The following is a 12659-nucleotide window of genomic DNA, read 5'->3' as shown; positions in this document are numbered from 1 at the left end:
GAGTTAGTGCATATAGCACCTCAGTAGTCACGGTTTGTTTGTTTATTGTTTATTGCTTTGCGTCTTGGTCCAACCATTATTACGAACATTGTGACACACCATCCCTTTTTCTACATTTTGTTACATTACAGACTTATTCTAAAATTGCTTAAATTAATTTCCTTCCTCATCAATCTACACACAATACCTCACTGACCATTTTTTGAAATGTATTACAAATAAAAACAGAAATAGGGGCCTTAATTGATTTACTTATATTAAACTCAGTCAAATTGTGGACATTTTTCCATGTTGCGTTTATATTTTTGTTCAGTATATTTAGTTTAATGTGAAGTAATGCATGTGCAGTTATTTCTGTTGGCGTTTACAATATATGGACTAGGCTAGCTTGCAGAGTCCTCCAAAATACATCACACCCCAGAAAAACATGACTTTGGCATTCTTCGGAATTCTGATTGGTATTAAATCAAACCAAATTTTATTTGTCACATGCGCCGAATACAACAGATGCAGACCTTACAGTGAAATACTTACTTATAAGCACTTATGCAAATAGTCTGGGTAGCAATTTGATAAGCTGTTCAGGAGTTTATGGCTTGGGGGTAGAAGCTGTTTAGAAGCCTCATGGACCTAGACTTGGCGCTCCAGTACTGCTTGCCATGCGGTAGCAGAGAGAACAGTCTATGACAATTTTTTAGGGCCTTCCTCTGACACTGCCTGGTATAGAGGTCCTGGATGGCAGGAAGCTTGGCCCTGGTGATGTACTAGGCCGTACACACTACCCTCTGTAGTGCCTCGCAGTCGGAGGCCGAGCAGTTGCCATACCAGGCAGTGATGCAACCAGTCAGGACCTCTCGATGGTGCAGCTGTAAAACATTTTGAGGATCTGAGGACCCATGTCAAATCTTTTCAGTTTCCTGCTGGTAAATAGGTTTTGTCGTGCCCTCTTCACGACTGTCTTGGTGTGCTTGGACTATGATAGTTTGTTTGTGATGTGTACACCAAGGAACTTGAAGCTCTCAACCTGCTCCACTACAGCTCTGTCGATTAAAATGGGGGCGTGCTCGGTCCTCCTTTTTCTGCAGTCCACAATCATCTCCTTGTCATGATCGCATTGAGGGAGAGGTTGTTGTCCTTGCATCACACGGTCAGGTCTCTGACCTCCTCTCTATAGGCTGTCTCATTGTTGTCTGTGATCAGGTGTGGTGTTGGAGTCGTGCCTGGCCATGCAGTCATGAGTGAACAGGGTGTATAGGAGGGGACTGAGTACCCACCCCTAAGGGGCTTCTGTATTGAGGATCTGCTTGGCGGATGTGTTACCTTCCCTTACCACCTGGGGGCGGCTCGTCAGGAAGTCCAGGATCCAGTTGAAGAGGGAGGAGTTTAGTCCCAGGGTCCATAGGTTAGTGATAAACTTTGAGGGCACCATGGTGTTGAACGCTGAGCTGTAGTCATTCTCACATAGGTGTTCCTTTTGTCCAGGTGTAAAAGGGCAGTGTGGAGTGCAATAGAGATTGCGTCATCTGTGGATCTGTTGGGACGGTATTGGAATTGGAGTGGGTTTAGGGTTTCTGGTATAATGGTGTTGATGTGAGCCGTGACCAGCCTTTCAAAGCATTTCATGGCTACAGACGTGAGTGTTACGGGTCGGTAGTCATTTAGGCAGGTTACCTTAGTGTTCTTGGGCACAGAGACTATGGTGGTCTGCTTTTAACATGTTGGTATTACAGACTCAGACAGGGAGAGATTAAAAATGTCAGTGAAAACACTAGCCACGTGGTCAGTGCATGCTCGGAATACACGTCCTGGTAATCCGTCTGGCCCTGGGGCCTTGTGAATGTTGACCTATTTAAAGGTCTTACTCACATCGGCTGTGGAGAGCGTGATCACACAGTTATCCGGAACAGCTGATGCTCTCATGCATGTTTCAGTGTTACTTGCCTCGAAGTGAGCATAGAAGTTATTTAGCTTGTCTGGTAGGCTCGTGGCACTGGGCAGCTCTCGGATAATACCTTGAAATAACTTGAAAAATAGAATGATTTGAAAAGGTGTAACTTTGCATTGGGAATTTTGATCCGTATAATAATGCAAATCCATGTTACATGTGGTTGCGTTTATGCTACCTTACCTTTAAGTATCTCTCCAAGAAAACATACCATGATGATGGAAAGTAGACACCAAAATATCAGAATATTTTGGTGAATATTCCATTGATATTGTGGAGCTAATGGTCATTGTTTAGTCCAGAGGCACCGGTGCCAGCCGAGCGCATTAGTATCCATCTGGGGGGACTTGTGTTCTTTCGGTGGCAGTATTTCTCCATTCCGAATCCTGTCTAGTTTCTGGGCATCCTCCCCAAACCCATAACTCAAAACTCCCCCTACTCCCCAGCGATTGGGCTGTCATAATCATCAGCATTATACTTCCTCAATGGGCCTGATTTACAAATGTGGACATGGTAGCTGCACGGCGCCAGGGGTAAACTCAGGGCTATCTCCTATCTACCAACCCATTTGTCTTCATACTCCATCACTATGAGGACTACTGTTAGTGAACCTGAGATTCCAAACAGCATTACGAGGACGTATGACATAAGCATTCTCCAAAAACGGTATACTGTAGGTCTACCTTGTGAAATGTTGAGGGCCGTCTCCTATCACCCAACCCATTTGTCTCTACTCCATCATTATGATGACTACCGGTTGTGAAGATGAGATTCCAAGCAGCATTATGAGAACCTATGAGGTACAGTAAGTATGTTCACAGTAGGTCTCCCTTGTGAAACCTTGACTTTGTTGACCTAGGAGTGTGGGATCCAGTTCCTGGTGTATAATTTGCATAACATTATATTTTTTATGATACAAATATACTAAGGTCATCAATTTGGAATATTATCCTAGAAATGGGCCATTATCATGTAAATTGTATTCCTAAACTCACAGAAAAGTGTTGCAACTGTGGCTACAAATATAGTCATTTGTGCTGTTTAACCAAGGCTATGTTTGCATTTTTAACATTGCATTTTTTGACAGCATGCAATATTCAAAAAGACTTTGATCATGGTTGAAAAGCCTTTGGGTAAACCCATGACCCTTTCTTCACCCCCCTCATCCATACAATATTTAATACAATATATCCTATTAGCCTGTATTTACCAACAGTTCTGGGCCTCTTAAATGATAGGCCGCATAAATATAATATAACACACACACAATAGCATTTATATGTGGCTTCCAAACCCCTTGTAGATACTGTAGCTTCCCTTCGGTTATCACTGTTTGAATATGGCCAGCATATTAAAAGCACTCGGCATATACGGGGGAAGACTGAAGAAAATGTATTTATGTTTAGAATATTTCTCTAGAAAGATGGGGTTCTTAGCAAAGCCTCATCTTGGCAAACATTTTTTTTATTACTTTTCCTTTTTATGAAAAATAACATTCCAATGTGAGAAAAGAAATGGAAATGACTTTAATCTACTCAACTTTCACCAGGGATAGCTTGGGATTGGACTGTTATTTCGTTGGACGGTGTGTACCCTGTGTATCCCGTACATATCACTAATAGAACTTGAAACTTGAACGTGTTGAATTATGTGTTGCCGGCAAGTCTGGCAATACAAAAAAAGTACATGGAAAATGACATCCATGCACAACTGACAGCTTCTTTAAATTAATTCATTAACAAATAATGGCAACATTGTTTAGTCGTGAATGAATGAATGAATGAATGAATGATCCAAATCAATCAGATCAGATGAATGCAGTAGTCAAAAGAGGCTTCCCCTCCGGTTCATGTCCTTCTAAGGGACCCTATATAAGGCTTTGAACATGTTGCTTTAAGGCAACTTTGTCTTTAGATCAGTGGAGGAGAACGAATGAAGACAAGGGTACGACACCACCTAAGATGTTGGGGATGTAGGAGAAGCTGGAGATGTAGGAGAAGAGAAGATAGGCCTTTACAGTCATGAGAACGGACACCTGTCAAATGATGGCTTGGGTGTCTTCTATAGAATCTGCCTATTCACTCGCGAGATGCACACACACACTTAGCCCTTTAAACTCATACCTGTACACAGGTTGAAAATGACAGATTTGGGCACTGATAAATGCCTTAAATGGAACGCAGTGGATGTACTATAACATGCTATACATGACGTCAAAGCTCTGGCTATGCGCTTCACAGGGATTTGACTGACAGACGTTCTGAACTTGAGCCCTGTGCGCTACAAGAAGTTGCCCCCATCCCTCCTGCTAATTTGCCAACTTTTGCACATTTTTTGTTGCCTGAGGGAAATGCTATAAATTAAGAGGACTATGTCTTTTGAAAGATGAGACGTTGAGGATTATAATAAATACCGCTTTGACGTCATACAAGCAAGCCAAACACCCAATATGCATTTCACATTTCCATATCATAAAACTCATGTAATATCAACGTTTATGATCACTATGTTTGATGTACAGTCACAAGATGACATGGTGTCAAACCCTGGGTTGTTTTGAACAAAATGAGCCTATGTTTGTCTATTGTGAAGAAAGTTTGTTGTGACACACGCACCTGAATGCACTCATGACTTTTCTCTATGAGCACAGAAATGACCATCCGTTTCCCTGAATTGCATTGTGAAAGCCTAATGCTGTACTATCGCATTTTAGAACTTAGCTAGTGATGTTGATAATAGAACAGGCTTTCAAATGATGTCCACCTGACCCAAGATTAACGATTTATAATGGACCATTTTTGGATTGCGTAAACAACAACAGTATTTGTGTGATGGTGGGGATGCAGGGTTGTGTTCTAAACAAAATAACTACAAGTTTGCTTCCTCTAGTTCCTAAACGGCACAGCTAGTAGAGCTAAACAAGGACCTTAAGAGTTGAAGAATATTCTTGTGTCATAAAACTGCATTGAATTAACTTAAGTGCACACTGAAGAGGTGTGTGGTCACTTGGAGACAGTAGTTAGTACTCTCACTCAAACACTTGTCATTTCAAACCCTTGTAATGTTGCACCAACCCCATATTTCCAGCAATATTCATATAATGTTATTGAATGTATCCAGAGTATACTCAGATTTTGTCATCAACAAATGCGATGAAAAGTACAGTAAATGTAAAATGCACATAAAATCAACAGTGTAATGTTTGGATTCAGTCTTGTGTCAGGTGCACTGTGGTGCCCTCACCTTTGGTCTAATAATTTCCCCATAATATCCCAACTGTTCCCTTTCAATTGCTACCATTGTTATGCATATGCGTTTCATAATTCTTCTATAAGAAACATTTCAATTTAGCCCTATCCATATAGGCCAATTCCCAGGAGGGTAAAGTGTTAAACACACAGATGCATATGTGCACGAGCATGCATGCACCACACACACCTAAACAAAATAAAAATGTATCCTCAAGGTATGTCCCATTTCTGAAATGCACGCCCTGAAAAGAGCTGCATTGGCTCGTGTGTGTGTGTGTGTGTGTGTGTGTGTGTGTGTGTGTGTGTGTGTGTGTCCGTCCGCCTCTTCTGGCACTCCTCATGTGGAAGGCGTCTGTGATAAGCTCAGGCATACATTCTCATACTGTTGAGTTGTAGGCTCCGTGGATGAAGAAAAAATGCAGGAACATGAAATCAACCAACCAAGTGGGTTTGGCAGCAGAGAGACAAATAGATGCCTACAGTCCACATAATAAAATGCATTAAGTTATAAGTTATTCAGTATTTTTATAACCTTGTTTTAAGTGGTACTTCATCCTCAAAACATTAACATCAGTGAAATTAAAACAATGACAAATGGCTAATTGATCAAATCCTCTTTTATATAATCTACCTTCTACACAACTCTATGTTTCTATTTTGGGGCAGAGAAATACAAGGAGTTATTTCAGAATGAGAAGAACAGTCTCTCCATTGCATCAGATGAACAAACAGTGATGTGGGCTGAAATGATACATGTTTTTGATGGACAGAATGAAGAATGTAGGTGGCGAGGCTTTTGACAGACAAAACCGGTGGTGGTGGTGGTGTGAAAGGATGAGAGGAAGTGCAGGATTCAAGACGTGCTAGTCCACAGACTCCCGCTCTCCTACCGCGGTACTCTGTCAACGACACGGACCGGTGAACAGACAGATGGCGAGGGTGACGCCATCGGACTTGAGACGAGAGGAGCACGAGAGGAGCGAGAGAGGGAGGAGGTGGAAGAGGAGGTGAAAAAAATAAAAATAAAAATAAAATAAACAAATGTGAGGAAGAGGGAGGTTGCGGTGAGGGGGGGGGACTTCCTTCGGGAGAACATTAATCTTGCATGAGCTCTTTTGCATGCACACACAGGCTTTGTACTTCATTACCGCTGTAAATAAAAGTTCTCGCCATCACTTTTCATTCCCGCACACGATGGGAGACGTCATCTAAAGTGAAAGACCTGGCTCCATCTTGAAGAGGAGGGGTAGAACATTTATATTTCAAAAGTGCTTAAAGGAAGAGTAGTCTTTCAGGGGGAGAGAGAGATAATATTTTACATTGCTAGACTGCCATCTACTGGAAATGTATTGAACTACATAGAATATCAGATTCTTATAAATATTTTTTTGTTTCTTGCAACATATAATCATACTTACCACAATTGTCTTCTTCAAATCTGAAATGTATGTTTCTAGATAACCCTAAGTGTGCTTGAAATAACTCAAATGTGGTACGTCTGTATTACAAAGCCTCATCTGTACAAGATTAAATAACCAGATAATTCCCTAAACAATCAAATGTAACTGTTTTAAAATGCTATTTGTCTGTTTTTCATTATTGTCTTCAAAATATGAAAGCTCACTTTGACAATGAGAATTTAAGCAAATCAAATGCATTAGGTATACAAATGATAAATAAGATATACACTGAGTATAGTAAACATAAGTAACACATTCTTAACACTGAATGGCACACATTCGCAATCCATGTCTCTATTGTCCAGACTTAAAAATCCTTCTTTACCTGTCTCCTTCCCTTCATCTACACTGATTGAAATTGATTTAACAAGTGACATCAATAAGGGATAATAGCCTTCACCTGGATTCACCTGGTCAATCTATGTCATGGAAAGAGCAGGTGCTCTTAATGTTTTGTGTACTCAGTGTATATACAGTACAGTACCAGTCAAAAGTTTGGACACACCTACTCATTCAAGGGTTTTTCTTTATTTTTTACTATTTTCTACATTGTAGAATAATAGTAAATACATCAAAACTATGAAATAACACATGGAATCATGGAGTAACCAAACAAGTGTAAAACAAATCAAAATATATTTTAGATTTTAGATTTTTCAAAGTAGCCACTCTTTGTCTTGATGACAGCTTTGCACACTCTTGGCATTCTCTCATCCAACTTCACCTGGAATGCTTTTAAAACAGTCTTGAAGGAGGTCCTGTGTATGCTAAGCACTTGTTGGCTGCTTTTCCTTCACTCTGCTTTCCAACTCCAAACAATCTCAATTGGGTTGAGGTTGGGTGATTGTGGCAGCCAGCTCATCTGATGCAGCACTCCATCACTATCCTTCTTGGTCAAATAGTCCTTACACAGCCTAGAGGTGTGTTGGGTCTTTCCCATGTTGAAAACCTAATGATATTCCCACTAAGCACAAACCAGATGGGATGACGTATCGCTGTAGAATGCTGTGGTAGCCATGCTGGTTAGGTGTGCCTTGAATTCTAAATAAATCACAGACAGTGTCACCAGCAAAGCACCCCCACACCATCACATCTCCTCCTCCATCCTTCACAGTGGGAACCACACATGCAGAGATCATCCGTTCACCTACTCGGCATCTCACAAAGACACAGCGGTTTCAACCAAAAATCTCAAATTTGGACTCATCAGACTAAAGGACAGATTTCCACCAGTGTAATGTCCATTACTTGTGTTTCTTGGCCCTTCTTCTTATTGGTGTTATTGGTTTCTTTGCAGCAATTTGACCATTAAGGCCTGAATTACGCAGTGTCCTCTGAACAGTTGATTTTGAGATGTGTCTGTTACTTGAATTCTGTGAAGCATTTATTTGGGCTGCAATCTGAGGTAGAGTTAACTCTAATGAACTTATCCTCTGCAGCAGAGGTAACACTGGGTCTTCCTTTCTTGTGGTGGTCCTCATGAGAGCCAGTTTCATCACAGCGCTTGATGGTTTTTGCGACTGCACTTGAAGAAACTTTCAAAGTTCTTGAAATTTTCCGGATTGACTGAGTTTCATGTCTTAAAGCATTGAAGGACTGTCATTTGTCTTTGCTTATTTGAGCTGTTTTTGCCATAATATGGACTTGGTCTTTTACCAAATAGGTCTATCTTCTGTATACCACCCCTACCTTGTCACAACACAACTGATTGTCTCAAATGCATTAAGAAGGAAAGAAATTCCACAAATTAACTTTTAACAAGGAACACCTGTTAATTGAAATGCATTCCAGGTGACTACCTCATGAAGCTGGTTGAGAGAATGCCAAGAGTGTGCCAAGCTGTCATCAAGGCAAAGGGTGGCTACTTTGAAGAATCTCAAATATAAAATATATTTTGATTTTTTTAACACTTTTTTGGTTACTACATGATTCCATATGCGTTATTTCATAGTTTTGATGTCTCCACTAATATGTCTTCACTTCTACAATGTAGAGAATAGTCAAAGTAAAGAAAACCCTGGAATGAGTAGGTGTGTCGAAACATTTGACTGGTACTATTTATATACATTGTCATGCAGGCAAACAAATAATCAATAAACAATACTTTTTGTATATTGTGATATTTGTTAATGGTTGTTTATACAAAATATATGAATATTTTTTCAGTCTACAGTTCATAGCCTCTATATGTGGCTCTATGGTTCTCATTCAATGAAGCAATCATGAAAGGTTACAATCTGTATCCACAGTGTAACTGAAGTGACATCACAAGTTTGATCTTAGATTGCTATTCAATAAGGAACAGCACCATCATGTGGATGTATTGTAATTGAATGATGTAAACATAAGCCCTTACCAATTTGAACCAACAAGGTAAAAGTGTTCCCTTTAGCATTTTTCCAAAGACAGCAAGGACATTTGTTTCATTGATGTTCATCCCCCATTTCACATGATTCTGAAACTGAATGAACATGTTCCTCTTATTCCCCTTGCTGACCTTTTTTGGAGTAAACATCAGATTTTTAAGGGGGTAACTGTTTAATAATGACCTACATATTCACTAATTGTCTGGTTGATAATTGAGGAATTAGTTGTATCTTTGCCAACAGTAATAATTATCCTTGTTCCCACTATTAATCACACTATGCTATGCCAATAATACATGCATTAGGTGAACTACAGACATAATTATCTGTCAGACAGGACTCAATGTGTGATTTCTGATGGTGTCAAGTCTAGTTTCCTGGATATTGCAAAAGCTGTACCGCCGGAATTGGTACTGGGACATGTTCTCTTTACTATTTATATAAATAATATTGGTATATCTGTTAAAACTTGTAATATTAATTTGTATGCAGATAACACCATGTATGCCATTGCCCCAACTGTTGACCAGGCTATGTTAGATCTGCAATGGGAATTTGTTGCCTTACAGAAAGCCCTAGTTGGTTCAAAACCTGTACTTAATGCGGGAAAGACGAAATATACAGTGCGTTCAGAAACTTTTCATACCCCTTGACTTATTCCACACTTTGTTGTGTTACAGACTGAATTCAAAATTTGACACAAATTACCTCATAATGACAAAGTGAACACAAGTTTGCAAATTTATTTAAAAATAAATACATAAATATTTAATTTACATAAGTATTCACATTCCTGAGTCAATACATGTTAGAATCACCTTTGGCAGCAATTAAAACTGTGAGTCTTTCTGGGTAGGTCTCTAAGAGCTTTTCACACCTAGATTGTACAATATATGCAAATTATTATTTAAAAATGTATTCAAGCTCTGTCAAGTTGGTTGTTGATCATTGCTAGACAGCCATTTTCAAGTCTTGCCATAGCTTTTCAAGCAGATTTAAATCAAAACTGTAACTAGGCCACTCAGGAACATTCAATGTCGTCTTGGTAAGCAAGTTAGCTCTATTCTGTTTATTTTTATCCTAAAAAACTCATAGTCCTAGCCGAAGCCAAGCGTACCAGTAACATGATGCAGCCACTACCATGCTTGAAAATATGAAGAGTGGTACTCAGTGATGTAATGTGTTAGATTTTCCCCAAACATAACACTTTGTATTCAGAACACAAATTACGTTTCTTTGCCAGGTTTTTTGCAGTTTACTTAAGTGGCTTATTTCAAACATGATGCACATTTTGGAATAATTGTATTCTTTACAGGCTTGCTTCATCATTTCATTTGGTATTGTGGAGTAACTCTAATGTTTTTGATCCATCCTCAGTTTTCTCCTATTGCAGCCATTAAACTCTGCAACTGTTTTTCCTAGCCACCGTGCTTCTACACCTGCATTGCTTGCTGTTTGGGGTTTTAGGCTGGGTTTCTGTACAGCACTTTGAGATATCAGCTGATGTACGAAGGGCTATATAAATAAATTTGATTTGATTTTGATTTGATTTTAAAGTCACCATTGACCTCATGGAGAAATCCCTGAGCGGTTTCCTTCCTCTCCGGCAACTGAGTTAAGGACGCTTGTTTCTTTGTAGTGACTGGGTGTATTGATACACCATCGAAAGTGTAATTAATAATGTTACCATATTCAATGTCTGCTTTTTTTTTACCCATCTACCAATAGGTTCCCCTCTTTGCGAGGCATTGGAAAACCTCCGTGGTCTTTATGGTTGAATCTGTGTTTGAAATTCATTGCTTGATTGAGGGACCTTACAGGTAATTGTGAGGTCTGTATGTGTGAGGTCCCGAGATGAGGTAGTCATTCAAAAATACACTATTATTGCACACAGAGTGAGTGACTTGTTAAGCAAATGTTCACTCCTGAAAGTTTTAAACTTGCCATAACAAAGGGGTTAAATACTTATTGACTCAAGACATTTCAGCTTTTCATTTTTAATTAATTTGCAAAAATGACTAAAAACATAATACCACTTTGACATTATGGTGTATTGTGTGTAGGCTAGTGACAACATCTCTATTTAATACATTTTAAATTCAGGTTGTTACACAACAAAATGTGGATAAAGTCAAGGGGTGGGAATGCTTTCTGAACGCACTGTATATTGTTCTCGAATTCTCGCTACAATGTTTCAGATTAACTACATATTTATTCACTGGAGGCTTCTCCCATCGATTGGGTTCCCGCCTATACATATCTGGGCATTTGTTTTGAAAAAGTCTTCTTGTTCAAAAAAACATATGGATGAGCTAATTAAAAAGCCAAGACTTAAATTGGGCTTCTTTTTTAGAAATAGATCTGGACTCTCCCTAAATAGCAGGAAGCAGACTATGGTGACGCCAACTCCCAGATTGCAGGAGCCACTACTCTTAAACCTTTGGATGTCGTTTACCATAGAGCCCTTCACTTTAACACAGATGACAGTTTAAACACTCATCCCTACATCCTGTAATAAAAGGTTGGCTGATCCTCATTGAAGTCCCGTAGATCACTTCATTACTCCGTTTTTGTTTAAAAAGCTCTACTACAAAAGCTTCCAATGTACTTAACTTTGTTGCTAAAGTATAAAAGAATGAGTTATCAAACCTGCTCGCAGGGTTGGTTAACTCTTGAGGTCCCTCTGGTCTCGGCCAGTTTAGGTGAAGCCTCTTTTTAGTGACCCCCATTGTTGGAATAACTTGCACAATTCCTTGCATTTTGATTCCTTGGTGCCATTAGGGCAGTTTAGGACAATGGTTTGGAATTGATTATTTGAGGATTGCAGTTGTTGCGATTTATTGTAGTGGGAATGAGAGCCTAGTCAGGGCTACCCTGAATAAATCAAATTTTAGAAAGAAATGTGTGTCATAGAGGCCATGTATGTGCATTTTACATAGTAGGGGCCATGTACAACCTATCTGAAAATGTTTGTGAAGACAGTTATGATTCCATTTTATAACACTTTCACCTATAGGGCACATCTCAAATCCATACCGCAGTATCTGAACAGTAGCAATCAAAAACACTGCTTTAGCATTAATATGGTTAACGGAGTCTAGCCACACTCTTTACATCAAAAACAGGAAGAGCAACAGCTACCCTTCCTGGGGACCACACAAAACATTAACCAAGACATAATACAGAACATTAATAGACAAGAACAGCTCAAGGACAGAACTACATCAATGTAAAAAGGCCCACGTAGCCTACATATCAATACATATACAAAAACGATCTAGGTCAAATAATGGAGAGGTGTTGTGTAGAGAGAACTAGGTAAGTGGAAGATCAGACATCTGAATTTCCAAAGGCAGACAGACAGCCCTCAGCGGCCATGCACTCACTAATTAGAAGTCAGACTCCAGTTATGCGTAATGAAAAATTAATCTGCCTTAAATACAGAAACCCCCTAGAAGAGCCTTGAGAGAAACTCTGGGATTTAATTAAACTCATCAAATAATAGAGTTCGGCTAGAATTCATCCTTCACCCATGATTTCCGTTCAGCAGTTTAACTAAGCGATTTTACCCAAAACTGCTCTTGTATACATTTAATGCTCATAAATACTGTGCTATACTGAATACAGGAACGGGACC

At 39.5% G+C, this 12659-nt stretch overlaps 1 protein-coding gene across 15 annotated transcripts in view; it reads right to left on the bottom strand.

Annotated features, from left to right (window-relative positions):
* LOC110500605 (receptor-type tyrosine-protein phosphatase delta) overlaps positions 1–12659 on the bottom strand; it is a 612371-nt gene that overhangs the window by 359632 nt on the left and 240080 nt on the right. The gene's annotated exons all lie outside the window — the stretch shown is intronic.

The sequence above is a fragment of the Oncorhynchus mykiss genome, chromosome 21, assembly GCF_057628025.1.
Source record: "Oncorhynchus mykiss isolate SJ-2025 chromosome 21, ASM5762802v1, whole genome shotgun sequence".
NCBI lineage: Eukaryota > Metazoa > Chordata > Actinopteri > Salmoniformes > Salmonidae > Oncorhynchus > Oncorhynchus mykiss.
The sequence above is the reverse complement of the archived record's forward strand: the minus strand, read 5'-3'. Positions and strand labels throughout refer to the sequence as shown.